A 20608-nucleotide genomic window follows, 5' to 3' on the forward strand; every position below is an offset into this window, starting at 1 on the left:
TGCAAGCCATTTCATCACCTAACAACATAAACCATAAATAGTTAAACAAATGTAAGGCATTTATGTTATATATTCAAATGGCTATACCATGACAAAAGAACCTATTACTGAATATTTAGTTTGCTTCAGGCTTCACAATCATTATAGATTCCATGTTTAATATATATGTGCTGATTGAGTTGTCCTCGTTGTTTCTTATAAAATATCTCTGATGTTCAATATATTGATCATGTTGAAAGAAAAAGGGTTTAGATGAGCTATACACATACTTACATATTCTCAGGATCATGATAACACAAGACAGGTGACTTTGAATTTTAATGAACAAGTTGGAACCCTCTCCCAACATCTGGTTTTAAATGCTATTACTTTTAGTATGTATTCCTTATCTTAATAAGTATGATAAGCTTAAATATTAGCTTATCTTAGGGCTCCTCTGTTTTTTATTTTTATTTTTGTGGGTACACAGGAGTATATATTTGTAGGGTACATGAGATGTTTTGATGCAGAAACGCAATGTGAAATAGGCACAACATGGATAATAGGGTATCTATCCTCTCAAACATTTAACCTCTGTTACAAACAATCCAATCTCACTCCTTTAGTTATTTTTAAATGTACAATTAAGTTATTATTAACCATAATCATCCTGTTGTGCGATCAGATCAAATAGTATGTCTTATTTTCCCTGTAGAATTATTTGGAAATTTTCTGTTTACGTTTTCATGAGCTTTGAGATTTGGGGAAGAATTTCAGCATTTTTGACTTAAGATACAGTTGGTTCACTTAGCCCGGCAGTGAACTTCGGGGGGTCAATAGCATGCAAATACATATTTAAATATTAAGCATTTTTATTTCCGTTAACATCAAAAATTTATTGGGCATTTAATCTTTTAACAGAAAATATCTCATGGTTTAATATGAAGAGTGGATGTTTTTCACATGTTATTTCTTTCAAATAATTTGCATTTATTTTTACTTATTTGAATTGGCAAATATAAGTTGTATATATCATGTATTATACAACATGTTGTATTGAAAAATGTGTCTATTGTGGAATAGCTAAAATGAGCTATTTAACATATGTATTACCTCACATGCTATTTTTTGAGGTGAGAACACTTAAAATCGACTCCTAGTAATTTTCAATAATACATTGTTATTAATTATAGTCACTATGTTGTACAAAATATCTCATGAACTTATTTCTCCTATCTAAATGAAATTTTGTATCCTTTGACCAACACAGCCCTTTTTGTATCCTTTGATTTTAAAAAAAGGCATTGTTTAATTTTAACATTGTCAAGACTTTAACGATACCAGGTCCTGAGAGTGTGAGACTGTGTTTCCCATATAGTCTCTTTAACATGAAAGGGGTTGTATGCATTTGAAATACAGTAGTTGATGAACATCTTTTAGATTTTTCAGTAGAATTAAAACTGGATAAAAATTCAGCACACATCAACTATATTCCAAAACTCAATAAAAGTACCTAGGAGAAACATTTATAAGGTTAAGAAAATTAAGAAAATGGATAAGGTAATTTTATTAAGAAAAATTATCCAAAACTTAGAAGTAAAACCAAAGATGATTGTGTGTGTTTCAACTTAATAGTAGCGTTATTTTCTAACAAACTCCTCACACCCTCAGAGGAGCTTAAATATTTTCAGAGTAAAGCAACTCTTACTGTTTACTATTAATTTGGGCCCACACATTACAACGCTATGAAGTTAAATGCAAATTTTAGAAAACTGATATGATGTAAATGACTTTTTACCCAGTAGAGGATATAGCCCCAAAGGCTATAGGGTATCAACCAGTTTAGTATCTTATTCACTAATCTTATTCCAGAATACTTTTTAAAAAATTCACTGATTATAGAAGCATTTGTTTCTTGTATTATCTTTTGAACCAGTTTTGTCTTCCTACTGGCTCTCCAATTACTGTGTTAAACAAAACCTACCATGTGTTCACTATGATTTACAGGAAAATTATGTTTCTTAATAAAATTTCACTTTGCTGATAGGTAGCGGGATTATGAATTTCCTTTGTACTTTTCTCTATTATTCAAAACGTCCCCAATATACTCTGAAAAAAATTAAATATTTAATTGGAAAAAATACATGCTATATGAAAATCTATTTAGCTTCATGTTGCCTTATGTATGTGCGATCTTACATATCATACAAAAAAACCTAAGCCACTAAAGATAAAACAGTTTCACAATCAATACTGTTTTCCTTTTCTCTTCCATCAGCATCACAGTGATGTACAATAAGGAAATAAAGTAAACTTTAGAAATATGAAATGTGTATACGTATTGACATGTGCTTATTGTGAATGCGATGAGAAAGGCAAGTCAGGACAGTGAGAGTTAGGTTCATTACACTGCATTCTCACACTATAAATGAAAGAGTAGCAAGTATTGGCTAAAATTCAATAACTTCCACAGCCAAGATACATACTATAATTTGAACATTGATTCCCTTTGAGAACCTTTCTCCTCAGGCACCATCAAGACAGATATCAATAATCAGTAGTTCAGCTAGGGGTTGGACCACAAATATCAACTTGAGCAAACTACAGGACACCCTCCACATTTGCTTCAGCACTGACAGTTTTCAATACTCCCTGGTGGTCAAACTCACTTGTTTTCACCTTTGAAATGAGTTAGTTTTCACTGAGTGCTGTCGGGTGCTGAGCCACTAGCAGAAGTGAGGATGTGCGATCTGATGACTGACAGTTGCATGCCACTAAATATTGCCAATTCCACACATTTTTCCCCTTGCAAACTTTTGGGAAGGGGAGGGGTGTGAGCAGCTGCATATAAGGAGTGCCTATACTTTCTTTCTTTCCTTTTTTTTTTTTTTTTTTTTTTTTTGAGACCGTCTTACTCTGTCACCCAGGTTGGAGTCATGTGGTGCTATCGCAGCTCACTGCAACCTCTGCCTCCCAGGTTCAAGCAATCTTCCCTCCTCAACCTCCTGAGTAGCTGGGACTATAGGCGAGCACCACCACGCAAGGCTCTTCTTTTTTTTTATTTTTTAAATTTTTAAATTTTTAGTAGAGGTGGGGTTTCACCCTGTTGGCCAGGCTAGACTCAAACTACTGGCCTCAAGCAATACTCTCGCCTCAGCTTCCCAAAGTGCTGGAATTATAGGCTTGAACCACCATGGAGCACCTATAGTTTCTACCTCAAAAACATAGCCCCCTACACCTTCCCACAGATTCTATTGTTGCTTTTGATACTGAACTTATTTTCATTGTAAAAGCCTGGAGAAAATTTAAGGCTGTTTACACATCTGTTTTCTAAATCAGCACGCCGACTGTGAACTCTGCACTTTTGAATTGGGATGAGAGAACGGAAAGGAAAAAGGTTGGGAGAAGAGCGGAGCTGGGAAAGAAAGGTGATCTCTAGTCCTTTCTCCTCACCTCCCTGCTCCAGCTCACTTTTCCAATCAGTTTTCATAATAAGCATTATTTATTCTCCTACAAAAGCATCAAAGTTTACTAATTATAAAAAAGTCATGATACTGTATTAAATAGGGTAAGTTTGATTTTGTAAAGCAACACTAACAAAATATGTAATTTGTAATTTTCAAAATACACATATATGTAATTTGAAATTACATGTAATTTCATATTACACATGTGTGTAATACAACAATCACACATGTATCACATGTAACAATACATATATAACATGTTACATATGTTGTGTGCATATGTACGTGCTATGTAACATGTCTCACATGTGTAACAGGTATCAATTATACACGAAACGTATCAATTACATATGTGAAAACACATATGTAATCACACACATATATAATTTGAAATTTTCTAATAGCCACATTTTTAAAAGCAAAATGAAGTAGGTCAATTATATATTGTATTTAATCAAATATAATAGAACCATCATTTTAACATGCAATAAAGGAGCGTTTACTTCCTTTTTGGTTCTAAGTATTCAAACCCTGGCATGTGTGTCATACTCAGTGCCCATCTCAATTAGTACTAGCCACATTTTAAGAGTTCAGCATCTTATGTGACTAGTGAGCACTGAATTGGACATTGCAGCTCTAAAGAGAGACCTCACATTGTGATTTTTATTGTCAGGCAAATCTGAAAATTATTTCTCTGCTTGGATGAGGCACCAGGTCTCATTCCTTGCAAATACATCTCTCTCACTAACAAATCGTAGATTAGTTCAGTGTTGGTGTCATACTGTTATGAGCTCACAACACCTTTAGCATTCACACAAATAGGACACAGTTGTTCACCCCTTATCTGTAGGGGATACGTTCCAAGACTCCCAGTGGATGTCTGAAACTGCAGATAGTACTGAGCCCTATATAAACTATATATACTTAAGATACATTTTAATTTATAAATTTGGCACAGTTAAGAGATTAAAAATCATGAATAAAAATAGAACAATTATAACAATATATTATAATGAAAATCATGTGAATGTGATCTTTCTTTCTCTTAAAATATCTTACTGTACTGTACTCACCTATTTTCAGACAGCAGTTGAGCACGGGGAAAGCAACTGGGGAAAGCAAAACTGTGGATATTTTTTTCCACCATTGTGGAGATGTACATTAGTGACTACATCATTACCACCATCTGTGGTTTTCCTTTAAGGGTAGAACTATTTATATGCAAATTCAACCCCCCCCTAACCAGGAGGCCGTATTTAGATTACCTCCTGGAAAGTTACTTAACTCTTTGGAATTTGAATTTAAATAAAGAGTAGAATTCTTATTTCATTTTGGGTTTTGAGAACTATATCAAGAGCTTAATATCCTATGAATGAAATATTGATCATGCAAACACAGCCAAAGATTGTCTAGGGAAAATGCTGAAGGGAACTTTCCACATCCACTGTAGTTCTTCTTTCTTACCATTCCATGTATGGGCTGCCCACTTCTTATTCCCTGGCATCTGTCCTGTGCCCCTTTCTGATTGTAAGTATAGTCAACAATGATACAGGCAAAGTCATCCGCTTACCTGTTTAAGAGTCCAGTGCAATGATACAATTAGACTTCCAAATTCTCTTAAGTCAAAAAGTACAAATCCCTGAAAACTGCTGAATGAGTATTGAAGTGTTGGTAGTTATAGCTTATGATAGAATTTTTATTTTCAAAAGATAAATTTAATTCATGGATATCATTATACATATATCCTTTTATTTCCTTTTTGGGAACTCTATAAGAAGCCATACTTGTTTCACTGCTGGATCTCTATTTCCTGGAATAATACTTGTCACACAGTAGGTCAACAAATATTTGTTTAATTTACATATTGAGAGAATTGCTTGGCAAAACTCAACCCTCTCAAAGTTTATGCAGGCTAGCACTGTGCAGTATAGTCTCCTTTGGCAGCAAGAGCTTAATATCTGATTTTGAGAGAGCTGAGAATGATATGCAAAACAGTATTAGATTCTTTCCTATATTTTTAGTTAGAGTAATGCTGTCTTTTAAAATAAGACTCCTGAGTACTTTATGATCATAGTAAATCCATCTTAATCGCATTCACTGCTTTATTTTCTTTTTTCTTTCTTTTTTTTTTTTTTTTTTTTTTGAGACAGAGTCTCACTCTGCCGCCAGCCTGGAGTGCAATGACACAACCTTGGCTCACTGCAACCTCCGTCTCTCAGGTTCAAACAATACTCCTGCCTCAGCCTCCCAAGTAGCTGGGACTCTAGGCCTGCATCACCATGCCTGGCTAAATTTCGTATTTTTAGTAGAGACGGGGTTTCACCATGTTGACCAGGATGGTCTTGATCTCTTGACCTCGTGATCTGCCTGCCTCGGCCTCCCAAAGTGCTGGGATTACAGGCATGAGCCACCGTGCCTGGCTCACTGCTTTATTTTCAAGCAGAAAACATATACAACACCTTCAGATGGATGCTAAAGTAGAAATAAACCATTTAAAAATGGTTGTCATGTGGAATGTCTGAGAAGAAAATAAGCATCACAGGATCACCAAATCTGTTAAATATCTGTCTCCAATCATGACTTGAAGTTGCACTCTTTCAAGTGTGCTAAACTGCAATTTTCCTTTAAAGTTCTAACCATAATTATAATGTAAAAACCTAGGAAGTATACAGCAAACCATAAGTATCCCTAAACAAACTTAAATCTTGAAAAGTGCCAATCTCATCCCCACATGCCTTTGCTCAAACACATTCTGCAACTCTGGTTTATAGACTAAAACACAGACTTGTCTGTGTACCGTGTAATGTCCTTTGCAAAGTGTTCCCAACCTACCTGTCTAGCCCATGCTATCACCCTCCATCTGGGGACCTGGGCTCCCAAAGCTTTTGCCACTTAATATTGGTTGCCATTCTCCAAGCTGGCTTTTCCAGACTGAGGTCACCATCTCTTCTGTTTCTATAAAACTTTTTAAATGCAGTTATTATGGAATTGTAAAACTATTATGCTATACCATAACTTTGAGGTTTATGTCTCTATCTCTCCCTGCACTAGACTGGCTTCCTTGAGTGTTGGAAATATGATTGATTCCTTATTCCCTCACATGAAGGTAAGCATCTGCCTCCCTGACTGAGGTAGGCACTGCCCAAGTAGTATTGTTTTCCTCAACGTTGAAACTCCTGGTCTGCAGCACTGTCCTGAAACTTAAGAAAACTATGCTGAATGAACCAAAGAAGGCTGATATTCATGGAACAGTAATTTTAAGGAAAAGCAGTTTTGCCTGTAGGGAACCATGTCTTATGGTGGGGTTTTCTCTTGAGGGTATTCTGAAAGGGAGGCAATTACTAAATCCCTGGCTATGATCTTCAAAGGGCTTCTGCCCTGTGGAAACCAAGAGGCTTTCTTAGACAACATCAGCCCTTGCTATACACAATCCAATGCTCATGCCCTCCATTTGAAAGCTGCTTGCTAAATTCTTCCATCACCTCAGTAACCTATGTCTGAGAGTGATATAGAATCCTCCAAATCTATATATCAAAAGGAGATTAACATAAGAGTAACAATGTAATTGAAGGCACTTCTTAAATTATAAAGCACCTTGTTATGACTACTGTTATTATCATCAACAACTCTAACATCATCTCTAATAACAACTCCTTTTAACATCCTTCTTTTAATACACTATGGGTCAAATTATACTTATATTAATGAATATGTTACATCTCAACTTTATTGACGACAACTTAAGTTTAATTAGAATTCTACTCATAACTAAATAACATTTTATGAACAAAAGAAGTTTCATCTTCATCACTTAATATTTTTAAGGTCTCTTAGCAAGACCTTGTCCTGTAGTCAGTGGTATTATTCCTTTTATTAGTTTCCTCAATACTTATTAGGCAGAGCAATGACTTAATGTTTTTGGCTTAACATTTCTAACTTCTAGCTGATGAACAGTAAAAAAAAATATGGTGTTTAATCCCAGAGTCTTCATATATTAGCTTTATGATTTGGGATAAAGCATTTAAACTTTCCAAAATTTCTGTATAAGAGTTCTAAGGATACCTTTTCTACCTATTTTGCTGGGAGTATTTGAAAATCACATGAAGTCATATTCATGGTAATTTTTAAAACAGCATGCAAAAAGCAAGGCACTAACCAACTTTAAAAATTATTGCAATTAAATAAATCTTGTATTACATCTTTCTATGCATATTTTTGTAAGGTTGATTTTGTACTGTTTTCCAAAAGTATTAATTTTCTGGACTGGCTTCTTAATTTTCTAAAACTTATGCTTCCTTACACTCACCGTATTACAACCTTGTGACACTCAACCAGAAATAGCCCAACACACACATACATATACAACTGTATTAGTCCCTTCTTGCATTGCTATAAAGAAATACCTGAAACTGGGTACTTTACAAAGAAAAGGGGTTTTCTTTTGACTTATGGTTCTGCAGGCTGTACAGGAAGCATGCCACTGGCATCTACTTCTGGTGATGTAAGTGACATGGGCCTCAGGAAGTTTACAACCATGGTGGAAGGCAAAGGGGAGCAGGAAAGAGGTGGGGGTTGAAGTCTCATACTCTTTTAAACAACCAGATCTAGCATGAACTAACTTGTCACCAAAGGGATAATGTTAAGCCATTCATGAAGGATCCACCCACATGATCCAATGACACCTACCAGGCACCGCCTCCAACATTGGAAATCACATTTCAATACGAGATTCAGAGGTGACAAACATCCAAACCATCTCTCTCTCTCTCTTTCTCTCTCTCTCTCTCACACACACACACACACACACGACCGCTCACAATTAAAACAAAAAATCTACGAAACATCTATTTGTGATGAATGCTGATATTTTATATTTTGTTTCTTTAAAAAACAAAGGCCGGTGTTGATCCACAAATTGAGTTTATGATTCACAGTTTGGAAAACGAACACTAGCATGCTAGATTTAAAAAATGAAATAAACCAAAACAAAACCAACAATAAAATAAAAAGGTCCTTAGCATTATTTTTTGCCACCTCTTTCCATGCATCCACACGCTTACCAAGAGCTCCTCTGATCTTGTCATTATCACACCACAAGTTTTTCTGACACCATCACTTTTTAACATTTTCTCATTTTCATGGGTTTACAATTCTCTCACTTATTTTCATATCGCCCTCTCTGTGAAGCTTTCCCAATTCTTCTAGCTAGTTACTCTTTGGGTTGCCTCTGCTCTGACTCACTCAATGGTATACTGACCTTTATTATATCTATTAGATGCTATTTTTATGGCTTAAATGTCCATTTGCTAATTATACCACTTAAATGTTTCAATTGTTTAAATGTCCATCAATTTCAGCAAACCTTGGATTCTTTGTGAATAGATTAGGATTATATCAATTTCAACATCCTGAGCACCTAGCACAGAGTCTGACACAGAGCAGCTCCAAAAGTAAAAGTTTGCTGAATAAATGTGTTGATTTTAAAGGTTAGGTGAAATGTAGAGAAGTGTCAAAGTACACAAGATATTCAGGTTTTCTAAGATAAAGGTAATCTTCCTGGTGTGATGCCATCCTGCATGGCTGTTCTCTTGAGCAGTGGTCGTTTATCTCTATCTGCCTTCTCTTCCACCTAAGTGTGTGCCGCACCCAATGGACGATTTGATGGACATGAGCCCCCTGAGGCCCCAGAAGTATCTTTTTGGTTGTGAACTAAAGGCCAACAAAGATGATCACTTTTAGGTGGATAATGATGAAAATGAGCAACAGTTATCTTTAAGAATGGTCATTTTAGAGGCTGGTGCAAAGGATGAATTGCACATTGTTGAAACAGAGGCAATGAATTACGAAGGCAGTCCAATTAAAGTAACATTGGCAACTTTGAAAATGTCTGTACAGCCAACCGTTTCCCTTGGGGGCTTTGAAATAACACCATCAGTGGTCTTACGGTTGAACTGTGGTTCAGGGCCAGTGCATATTAGTGGACAGCATTTAGTAGCTGGGGAGGAGGATACAGAGTCAGAAGATGAAGAGGAGGAGGATGTGAAACTCGTAAGTATATCTGGAGGTGGTAGCAAGGTTCCACAGAAAAAAGTAAAACTTGCTGCTGATGAAGATGATGATGATGATGATGATTTTGATGATGAGGAAACTGAAGAAAAAGCGCTAGTGAAGAAATCTATACAAGATACTCCAGCCAAAAATGCACAAAAGTCAAATCAGAATGGAAAAGACTCAAAATTATCAACACCAAGATCTAAAGGACAAGAATCCTTCAAAACAGGAGAAAACTCCTAAAACACCCAAAGGACCTAGTTCTGTAGAAGACATTAAAGCAAAAATGCAAGCAACTATAGAAAAAGGTGGTTCTCTTCCTAAAGTGGAAGCCAGTTCATCAATTATGTGAAGAATTGCTTCCAGATGACTGACCAGGAGGCTATTCAAGATCTCTGGTAGTGGAGGAAGTTTCTTTAAGAAAATAGTTCAAACAATTTGTTAAAAATTTTCCAACTGATTTCATTTCTATAACAGTTGATATCTGGCTGTCTTTTTTATAATGCAGAGTGAGAACTTTCCCTGCCATGTTTGATAAATGTTGTCCAGATTCCATTGCCAAGAATGTGTTGTCCAAAATGCCTGTTTAGTTTTTAAAGATAGAACTTCACCCTTTGGTTGGTTTTAAGTATGTATGGAATGTTACGCTAGGACATGGTAGTAGTAGCAGTGGTCAGACATGGAATTGGTGGGTAGACAAAAATACACATGTAAAATAAAAGTATTTTAATAAAGTAAAAAAAAGATAAAAAAGATAAAGGTAATCATATAAGAAGATTCATCTCTTGGGTGCAACAGCTAGGGTAGCCTACCAAGCCCTGTGTGGTAGTGGTCAGCATTACTGCTATGGTTTGAATGTTTTTCCCTCCAAAACTAATGTTGAAATGTAATTGTCATTGTGATAGTACTAAGGGGTGGGACCTTTAGGAGCTGATTAGGATTGAGGGCTCCACCCTCACAACTGGGTGTCGCTCCCTTATAAAAGTGGGATTTCAGCCCACTTTTGATCTTTCTTGCCCTCTAATCGTCCATCATGTGATGACATATCAAGTAGGCCCTTGCCAGAGGCTGACACCTTAATGTTAGACCTCCTAGTCTCCAGAACTGTGAGCCAATACATGTTTGTTCATTATAAATTATTACCTAGTCTTAGGTACTTTGTTACAGCAGCGCAAAATGTATTAAGAGAGTTACCTACTTATCTTCTTTTCTGAACATCGTTACAATTTTATTTCAAAATTTCTACTCTTAATGATATCCCAAGGAGACTATAGAAGATTTCAATAGTTCAGCCACTTTTCAATGAAATTATCTTGAGTGGTCACGTACTGGTTAAATTGCCCTGACCATTCTTTGAAGGATAGCGCTGGTTATGAGATTAAATTTGAAAGTTCCTATGAACTACCAGTTGAATGAATTTACTTAATATAACATATATCTTAATCATATATTCATAAACCTCCATTAAACCAGGCTGCACAGTTTATTTTTTAGCAATTGCATTGTTTTAAAGTTACAGTTATTTCAGCAATCCATTATTAGCATTTAAAAGTACATGCATTGTCCTTCTGTAAATACATACAATAGCCATACATTATAAAAAAAATAGAAATTCAAGGATAAAATGTATGAAAATGTGTTATTTAAAATTAGCAGTAAAATTGGATTTTCAAATAAATCCATGTTAACTAGGATTTACAATACAATATAAGCCTGTACTATTAGTTGTAAAGCCAGGATTTTGAGAACTATGCTGCCACATTAAATTTATTCATTTTCACAGCCTGCAGACATTTTAATGTCTGAGTAGCAATAAGAACAAATTACCAAAAAAAACTTTTAATATGGTATAATAAATTAAGACTGAATGGTAATGCAAACGTGGGTACAACAGGACAAAATTATGAATCTCATATAATGATCCAACAACACTTAGAGTGTGGAAACAACATTGGTATTCTAGGATATATGACCACAGTTGATCCTAATTGTTTTTCTCTTGTCAAATAGAAATTGCACATCAATCTCAAAGTATTACAAACTGTTCATTACATGCAAATGGTTATGTTCTGCAGACTCTCCAAGGGGATTCAACCTTCTTTACAAAAGGAGCCAGGCTAGAAGCAGAGTTTCTCTAATGACAGTATGTATCCATTAGAGTTCCTCATTTATAAGCGACAGAGACTGCCTCTGATTCCCAACGTCAGGTTTTCCCAAGTGAGACTAGGTATCCCAGAGGTGTAATGGAGGACTGTCAATTAGGGGGCAGGAAAAATAATAGGTGCAAAAACAACCCACCATTTGTCCTAGGCCAGATCCAGTACTTTCTGGAGTGTTTACTTACTGTACTTTGCTTTAGATGTTGTGCCTTAAGATGTTGAATTCATGAGACTGTGAGCTCATAAAGAGAAAAGAGGCTCTTAGTCAGCTCTGTATTCCTAGCAGCAAGCAGTATGTGCTTTGCACACAGTAGGAACACAATATATGTTTGTTACATGGGTTCTGGTATTTAACATATACTCCAATGGGTAAGAGAATGGCACCATCATATTGTTAAAGTACCAGACAATGTGAAAATTTTAAGTGCTGTGTACACAGAAAAGGTGCAGGAAGCTCAATGTAAGAGAGAATGTTTTGGCTATGAAAAGCAAGAAGGACAAACTTGGGGATCATTTGTCTCAGGTACTATAATAAAAGTATGATTTTTAAATTTATGTATTTATTCATTCTACTGAACATTACATTTTCAATATATCAATCAATTTTTCTATGTCCTGAGGTATATTGGTGATCAAGAAAGACCAAGTACCAAAACATTTTCATTCTAATGGAAAAGATAGGTAATAAACATGAAAACACATACTACAGTTTCAGCAAGTGAGTGTTACGAAGAAGGTTAAGCAGATCTCCCAGAAAGAGTTCAATTTTGTGTGTGTGCATGTGTGTGTATGTGTGTGTTTTCTTTAAGATGGGGGAGTTACAAAAGGCATATCTGTGAATATAAAATCAGAGCAAAAATATATATAAAGGGAAGTGTACAAAAATTCTGAAAGGGAGTAGATTGGGACATGGTGAGGAACTGGAGATAGGGTAGAGCCCTCTGGTAGAGAGCAAAGCAAATTTAAAGGTAGAAACAAGCATTTGAGGGAATAGTAAGAAGGTATATTTCATTAAATGACAATTTCTGCTTCTCATTGCTTCCATAATGATGTGAGCAGTCTTTTTTTCCAATTTGGAATTTGCAATCAGCCTTCTTCTCGTTTTTCTGTAGGCTCTTACTCTCTTGATAATTTCATGCTCTAAGAATGGGAATCTCTTAGGGATGACATGTTTATCATGCATTTTAAGCAGTTCTTTACTACTGTGGTTATTACAGTAAGTTATGTTTTTTGTTCTCGCTTCTATCCAATAATGTTTAAAAATCTGTCATCTTCTTAAACATGCCATGCTGGACAACAGAACTCTAATAACAAACCATTGAAATTATCCAATTATTTTAATATACTTATTTCTGAAAGATACACTTGATGGGCAAGGATTTAAAGCCCCTCTCTGAATTTCTGCCTGGTACCACACTCCCAGTAAATCTGTTATTTACTACTTTGGAAAAGATGTATAGGAGCCAAAAAGTTGCAGAAGAGTTTCTAAGCAGCAATAAAAGGGTAACAGTATTTACACAAGAATGAAGTGCCCAACTGTTTAACTGTATTAAGAGACTTAACTCTCATGTCACTACCAGCTAATAACTTTGAAAAGCTCATTTAAAAATGTATTCCCACACTTATACATTGCTGTAACCTTAAAGTAAGTGACGAGAGACAAATTCTCTTAGCAGTAAATTTTCCTGCTGATTCCCTTATGCTCGTGTACGTCTTCTAGTTACAGAAACCGGGATAGCTTTGTGACCACAAAACAAAATCTTATGAAATTTTATTACTGCTGAGGAAATATAAAGGACAAGCAATGGTATGAATTATTCTTAACATTAGGGTCCCAGTGAAGGGCAACAGATGGTAGAAATATTTACTCAAGTGATTTTTCCATCAAAGTTTCTATCAGCATTTGAATCTCAGCAGTGCGACTGTTAAGAAGCCGTCAAACTCAGCAGCCAGCTGGTGAAATCAACACTGTAAAAACTGACTATACAGAAAATATACTTGTATCTGATTTTTTTTACATCATATGCCTTTTTCTAGATATCCTTTAATTCAATCTGTATTAATATAAATTCACTTATCTGCTATAGAGTTCTTTGAGGCAGTAGATTGTCAAGCAGGTGTACCCTAATAAAAATACGAAAACTCATTCTCTGTAGCAGATACTGTCAGTGACCTATGTACATCTATTCAGCACTCATCATTTTTGTACAAGTCAATGACCTTTCAATGCAGTACCTGTTATATAAGGGCTTTCCGGGCTGCGAGTGCTAAAAGCAAGGCGAGAAGAATGAGAAAATCTGGGTATTTCCATTAAGAGGAGGACAGTCTTTTCTTGGAATCGCTTGTCTCAAACTTTTGAGCAGGAGTCGCTCCAACTCCATTGTGCTCTGTGAATCTAAACTCTTCAGAATTGGGTCCTTTAAAACGTGCTTTAGAATTTTCTTCAATCACTAATAACCATGGTAAGGCAGACCTGAAGAGCAGCTAAACTTGTCTTTGACATTTCTGTACTCTTTTTTTTTTTTTTTTTTTTTTTTGCCTTCTCTCCTCAACTCCAAAGCACCAGTGCGCTCTTTCTTTCTCCTTTTTGTTCCTCATCTGAGAGATTACAGCAGGGTCCCCCACGCTATAACTACATGCTTTACAGGTAATTTTCCATTCTCTCTGAACATTTCACATTTGAGAAAAGGGAGTGTGTTTTTCTTAAAGAAAATAATACTTTAGAAGTTTTTCAACATTTGATGGTGGGACCATGTGTACATTAAAATATGACATATGTAATCCATATTTACTTCTGTATTCTCAATGACAATGAATACATTTTTTACTGCTATATCACAAAGTAAACAGTTTCTTATTACATTTCTTTACAGCAACATATATAAATATATTGCACATTTACCATATAACAATACGTTATGGAGCAGTAAAACACAACAACATTGCAAAAGATACCAGAAAACCAATGAGCTTAACCTTAACAAGACAGTATTTTTTTTCCTAAAAACAGCAGTTTATTCATGTCAAAATAACACGCTGGTGTTGCGCTCCCCATGTTTACTTAACATTTGATGATTTAAAGCCTAAAAACTTCATCTAAACAATACCACTACTGTTAATGTCTTAAAGTCGATTTCAGAGGGAATACCTTAAGATTTTAGGGTCTCATGCTTGTATGTCTGTGACAACGTTCTTTAGGAAATACTGGTCAATTTTAATATGGTTCATTCAGCAGCATTATTTCACAAAACAGATGCCATTTCCATTAATAAAAATATTCAGCTGGTTTAAATACTCAATCTAATGGTAATTGTTATTGTATCTACTGGCAACTACAAACATTTTCCATATCATTCTATTATATATAGTCCATGTTTTAAAACTTATTTTTTCCTAGTCTACAAGAACATGCTAGATTTAAATGTTAGGGCATTTTATAATTTCTACTTTCCTATTTTCACTGAAGGTACTTGAAAGCACACAAATTCACCCTGTCACTATATGAGCTAACATTATTTGTGTCACTTTCCTTCATGGTGTTCAGCTTTCCCTTTGAAAACTCCCATTAACATTTCTTCTTGTTAGTTAGGAAATGAGTAGGCAGAAGTGTCAGCTATCTGAAACAGATGCATTTGGCTGAATTGGAATTTTCCTCAATTCCTAATCCAAGAGCTATGCTTTGAGAAGAAATTCTACTACATAAAAATAAGGTTTTATGAAATTCCCAGGTTGGTTTTTCTGCATTGTGGATGTTTAGAGATAATAATTCAGCAAATAAGTTTTAGTTTGTATTGAAATGAACTAATCACTTATAAAGAGTGATTAGTAACAATAGGGGCTTACATTTAATGAGCAATTATTTTGTGAAAAATGCTATTCCAAGTGGTTTTATACACATCTCATTTATATTTCCATTTTAGAGAAAAGATTTCAGAGACATGAAAAGAATTAAGATATTTTCACAAGATTCTACAATTATTAAGCTAAAGGACGTGGGATTTGAATCCAATCTTTCTGAGTCCAGCATTTAACCTCTTAACCCCTCTGCTAAACTTCTATTAGAGCCTAATGTGGATTATCACCATTTTGGTGGATGATAAAACTTTGTATATGCGCTCAATTACTGCTTGTTTAGTGAATGCATTAAGAGATACTGATATCATTCAATGAATTTATTAATAAACCAATTTGAGTGGCATATAACATGATTGATATTTTTCTCAGAAAAACAATGTGGTATTTTTAGAGAGGTTCTCCATAGTGTCATGGTATATTGCTTTGGAATATCTTCAAAAAGCACTAATTCATATATTTAATTTTGTCTTTTACTCGTGACAGAGGAAAAAAAAAAAGAGTTGCATGGAACCAGATTATCTTTCTGCTGCTATTGGCAGTCAGTACATTTTGAATGACAACACTAAGCCTCAGTTAAAGCACTAAATTCTCTTTTTTAAAGTGAAAAAGAAAAGATGCAATTTGATCAAAATATATAGGGACAAGTTTACAACATACCCCTATGTTGTATTTCATGTCTAAAAATTATTTCTTTACTGAAAATTGTACATATGAGGCTTCAAACTCCAACGTGTTTCTGAGTGTGTTTGTTTAATATTTGGGCTGCTTGGTTCACTTTTTTCACAGTAACCATTACTGGCTCATGCCAAACAATTGTCTGCTAACAGCCACTGTCTACATCCTGTTTTCTAAAATAATTTCTTTTTTTTTTTTTTTTTTTTTTTTAAATTTATTTATTATTATTATACTTTAAGTTGTAGGGTACATGTGCATAACATGCAGGTTTGTTACATATGTATACTTGTGCCATGTTGCTGTGCTGCACCCATCAACTCGTCATTTACATCAGGTATAACTCCCAATGCAATCCCTCCCCCCTCCCCCCTCCCCATGATAGGCCCCGGTGTGTGATGTTCCCCTTCCTGAGTCCGAGTGATCTCATTATTCAGTTCCCACCTATGAGTGAGAACATGCGGTGTTTGGTTTTCTGTTCTTGTGATAGTTTGCTAAGAATGATGGATTCCAGCTGCATCCAAGTCCCTACAAAGGACTCAAACTCATCCTTTTTGATGGCTGCATAGTATTCCATGGTGTATATGTGCCACATTTTCTTAATCCAATCTGTCACTGATGGACATTTGGGTTGATTCCAAGTCTTTGCTATTGTGAATAGTGCTGCAATAAACATACGTGTGCATGTGTCCTTATAGCAGCATAATTTATAATCCTTTGGGTATATACCCAGTAATGGGATGGCTGGGTCATATGGTACATCTAGTTCTAAATCCTTGAGGAATCGCCATACTGTTTTCCATAATGGTTGAACTAGCTTACAATCCCACCAACAGTGTAAAAGTGTTCCTATTTCTCCACATCCTCTCCAGCACCTGTTGTTTCCTGATTTTTTAATGATTGCCATTCTAACTGGTGTGAGATGATATCTCATTGTGGTTTTGATTTGCATTTCTCTGATGGCCAGTGATGATGAGCATTTTTTCATGTGTCTGTTGGCTGTATGAATGTCTTCTTTTGAGAAATGTCTGTTCATGTCCTTTGCCCACTTTTTGATGGGGTTGTTTGTTTTTTTCTTGTAAATTTGTTTGAGTTCTTTGTAGGTTCTGGATATTAGCCCTTTGTCAGATGAGTAGATTGCAAAAATTTTCTCCCATTCTGTAGGTTGCCTGTTCACTCTGATGGTAGTGTCTTTTGCTGTGCAGAAGCTCTTTAGTTTAATGAGATCCCATTTGTCAATTTTGGCTTTTGCTGCCGTTGCTTTTGGTGTTTTAGACATGAAATCTTTGCCCATGCCTATGTCCTGAATGGTACTACCTAGGTTTTCCTCTAGGATTTTTATGGTATTAGGTCTAACATTTAAGTCTCTAATCCATCTTGAATTAATTTTCGTATAAGGAGTAAGGAAAGGATCCAGTTTCAGCTTTCTACTTATGGCTAGCCAATTTTCCCAGCACCATTTATTAAATAGGGAATCCTTTCCCCATTTCTTGTTTCTCTCAGGTTTGTCAAAGATCAAATGGCTGTAGATGTGTGGTATTATTTCTGAGGACTCTGTTCTGTTCCATTGGTCTATATCTCTGTTTTGGTACCAGTACCATGCTGTTTTGGTTACTGTAGCCTTGTAGTATAGTTTGAAGTCAGGTAGCGTGATGCCTCCAGATTTGTTCTTTTGACTTAGGATTGTCTTGGAGACGCGGGCTCTTTTTTGGTTCCATATGAACTTTAAAGCAGTTTTTTCCAATTCTGTGAAGAAACTCATTGGTAGCTTGATGGGGATGGCATTGAATCTATAAATTACCTTGGGCAGTATGGCCATTTTCACGATATTGATTCTTCCTATCCATGAGCATGGTATGTTCTTCCATTTGTTTGTGTCCTCTTTGATTTCACTGAGCAGTGGTTTGTAGTTCTCCTTGAAGAGGTCCTTTACATCCCTTGTAAGTTGGATTCCTAGGTATTTTATTCTCTTTGAAGCAATTGTGAATGGAAGTTCATTCCTGATTTGGCTCTCTGTTTGTCTGTTACTGGTGTATAAGAATGCTTGTGATTTCTGCACATTAATTTTGTATCCTGAGACTTTGCTGAAGTTGCTTATCAGCTTAAGGAGATTTTGGGCTGAGACAATGGGGTTTTCTAAATATACAATCATGTCATCTGCAAACAGGGACAATTTGACTTCTTCTTTTCCTAACTGAATACCCTTGATTTCTTTCTCTTGCCTGATTGCCCTAGCCAGAACTTCCAACACTATGTTGAATAGGAGTGGTGAGAGAGGGCATCCCTGTCTTGTGCCAGTTTTCAAAGGGAATTTTTCCAGTTTTTGCCCATTCAGTATGATATTGGCTGTGGGTTTGTCATAAATAGCTCTTATTATTTTGAGGTACGTTCCATCAATACCGAATTTATTGAGCGTTTTTAGCATGAAGGGCTGTTGAATTTTGTCAAAAGCCTTTTCTGCATCTATTGAGATAATCATGTGGTTCTTGTCTTTGGTTCTGTTTATATGCTGGATTATGTTTATTGATTTGCGAATGTTGAACCAGCCTTGCATCCCAGGGATGAAGCCCACTTGATCATGGTGGATAAGCTTTTTGATGTGTTGCTGAATCCGGTTTGCCAGTATTTTATTGAGGATTTTTGCATCGATGTTCATCAGGGATATTGGTCTAAAATTCTCTTTTTTTGTTGTGTCCTTGCCAGGCTTTGGTATCAGGATGATATTGGCCTCATAAAATGAGTTAGGGAGGATTCCCTCTTTTTCTATTGATTGGAATAGTTTCAGAAGGAATGGTACCAACTCCTCCTTGTACCTCTGGTAGAATTCAGCTGTGAATCCATCTGGTCCTGGACTTTTTTTGGTTGGTAGGCTATTAATTGTTGCCTCAATTTCAGAGCCTGCTATTGGTCTATTCAGGGATTCAACTTCTTCCTGGTTTAGTCTTGGAAGAGTGTAAGTGTCCAGGAAATTATCCATTTCTTCTAGATTTTCCAGTTTATTTGCGTAGAGGTGTTTATAGTATTCTCTGATGGTAGTTTGTATTTCTGTGGGGTCGGTGGTGATATCCCCTTTATCATTTTTAATTGCGTCGATTTGATTCTTCTCTCTTTTCTTCTTTATTAGTCTGGCTAGTGGTCTGTCAATTTTGTTGATCTTTTCAAAAAACCAACTCCTGGATTCATTGATTTTTTGGAGGGTTTTTTGTGTCTCTATCTCCTTCAGTTCTGCTCTGATCTTAGTTATTTCTTGCCTTCTGCTAGCTTTCGAATGTGTTTGCTCTTGCTTCTCTAGTTCTTTTAATTGCGATGTTAGAGTGTCAATTTTAGATCTTTCCTGCTTTCTCTTGTGGGCATTTAGTGCTATAAATTTCCCTCTACACACTGCTTTAAATGTGTCCCAGAGATTCTGGTATTTCATAGTAAATATTTAAACTCATTCTCCTATTCGTTATTAGTCAATCAACAATGGTCAAGATAGCTGAAATTACCAAAGCTTTGATTTGCCTTATCGATGAAGGTATCTTACAGGGTTTATTTTACCCATTTTAAGATAATTACTCAGAATGGAAAGATAACCTAAGGTATATTATGTACGTGTATATGTATTCCTGTGTGTGCACACTCATGTGTGTGCATGTGTGTGTGCACATGTTCATATGCATGATTTTGGACATAAAATAACCAGGAAAGAAATACCTTAACTGTTTGGGGGATTTGTGATGTCATTCACAGCTCTTTTCTGAAAGAATTTTTCCTTGGACATCTAGAATGATTTTTCTTATTTCATCTACAGATTGAGAAAAAAATAGACTAAATAAAATAGTCTTTTTAAGATTATCCAGTTGGCCAGGCATGGTGGCTCACGTCTGTAATCCCAGCACTTTGGGAGGTTGAGATGGGCAGATCACCTGAGGTCAGAGATCTAGACCAGCCTGACCAACATGGTGAAACCCCTTCTCTACTAAAAATACAAAAATTAGCCAGGCGTGGTGGCGGGCACCTGTAATCCTAGCTACTCGGGAGGCCAAGGCAGGAGAATCACTTGAAGCCTGGAGGCAGAAGTTGCAGTGAGCTGAGGTCCTGCCACTGCACTCCAGCCTGGGCGACAAGAGCAAATCTCCATCTCAAAAAAAAAAAAAAAAAAAAAAAATTATCCAATTGAGGGAAAAAGTTCTGATAAAATGTTCATAAATTGCAACTAAGCCACACTGTCAAGAAATGAGGACCATTAGACAGTCTGTGGAAACTTAAAGTTATGATATATTCACAAAATTGTATAACGTTAATGTATCAAAAGATCAAATTACATCAAAATAGTTTGTTTTGGACTTGTTTCCAAGTTGGAGTAAAAAAGGCTGTACTTAACCTCCTGGCTGAAACATTTAAAAAAAGAAAAAAGACAAAACATATGCTACAATGGTTTTC

General features: G+C 35.8%; 1 protein-coding gene and 1 pseudogene across 14 annotated transcripts in view; one reads left to right on the top strand and one right to left on the bottom strand.

The window, feature by feature from the left end:
* DMD (dystrophin) overlaps positions 1–20608 on the bottom strand; it is a 2269491-nt gene that overhangs the window by 1108767 nt on the left and 1140116 nt on the right. The gene's annotated exons all lie outside the window — the stretch shown is intronic.
* Positions 9096–9917, top strand: LOC126946611 (nucleophosmin-like; annotated as a pseudogene).

The sequence above is a fragment of the Macaca thibetana genome, chromosome X (genome assembly GCF_024542745.1).
Source record: "Macaca thibetana thibetana isolate TM-01 chromosome X, ASM2454274v1, whole genome shotgun sequence".
Lineage (NCBI taxonomy): Eukaryota > Metazoa > Chordata > Mammalia > Primates > Cercopithecidae > Macaca > Macaca thibetana.